The 997-nt window shown below is 35.8% G+C and overlaps 1 protein-coding gene across 8 annotated transcripts in view; it reads left to right on the forward strand.

The window, feature by feature from the left end:
* The window catches only part of LOC106880178 (sodium/calcium exchanger 2), a 162125-nt gene that overhangs the window by 32397 nt on the left and 128731 nt on the right, over positions 1-997 (forward strand). The gene's annotated exons all lie outside the window — the stretch shown is intronic.

Genomic DNA, 997 nt, shown 5'->3' on the forward strand with positions numbered 1-997 from the left:
CTGGAAAGTAACATTTAAAGCAACCTGTTAAGAAAAAAAAATATGGTTTACTCGAAAACATCAAAAGATGTTAACGAAGTGAGCAAAATCTTTTTTTATATAAATGTTCGTTTCTAATATATTTGGGAGGTTGTTCTGAAGCGGTGTGTGTGTGTGTGTGTGTGTGTGTGTGTGTGTGTGTGTGTGTGTGCTGTGTATGTGTTGATCATTTCTAATCTCTTATATTTTAAGATCAATTCCGTCAGGTGAGGTGGGGGTTGAGGATGAGAGTATATTTTCATATTCTTCTCTTGGTGTTAGTAAAAATTACATTTGTTTTTCTCCCTCTTCTTCTCTCACTCTCTCACTGTATACATACTCATGCATATGAATATATGTGAATTGATGTGTGCATGTGTGTGTTTCTGTGTATTAAATGTAAGTATAAATACCCACGCACACACACACAGAGGCGTATGTATGTATGTATGTATGCATGCATGCATGTATATGTATATGTATAGTTTGCATTATATATATATGGGTGGTTTAATGATTGCTAAGAATTCTCGGCATGAAACCAAAGGTAGTCTTGTTAACCTATAAATAAAGAATATTTATCCAATGCGGCGTTGAGCATACGTACATACATGCATACACCACACACACACACACACACACACACACACACACACACACACACACACACACACACACACACACATATATATATGTATATATATGTATATATATATGTATGTGTGTGTGTATATATATACGCACATACATTCTTTTATTCTTTTACTTGTTTGAGTCATTTCACTGCGGCCAGGCTGGAGCACCGCCTTTAGTCGAACAAATCGACCCCAGGACTTATTCTTTGTAAGTATAGTACTTATTCTATCGGTATCTTTTGTCGAACCGCTATCTTTACAGGGACGTAAACACATCAACATCGTTTGTCAAGCAATGGTGGGGGGACAAACACAGGCACACAAACATATATATATATATATAT

This window comes from Octopus bimaculoides, chromosome 12 (genome assembly GCF_001194135.2).
Source record: "Octopus bimaculoides isolate UCB-OBI-ISO-001 chromosome 12, ASM119413v2, whole genome shotgun sequence".
Classification (NCBI taxonomy): Eukaryota; Metazoa; Mollusca; class Cephalopoda; order Octopoda; family Octopodidae; genus Octopus; species Octopus bimaculoides.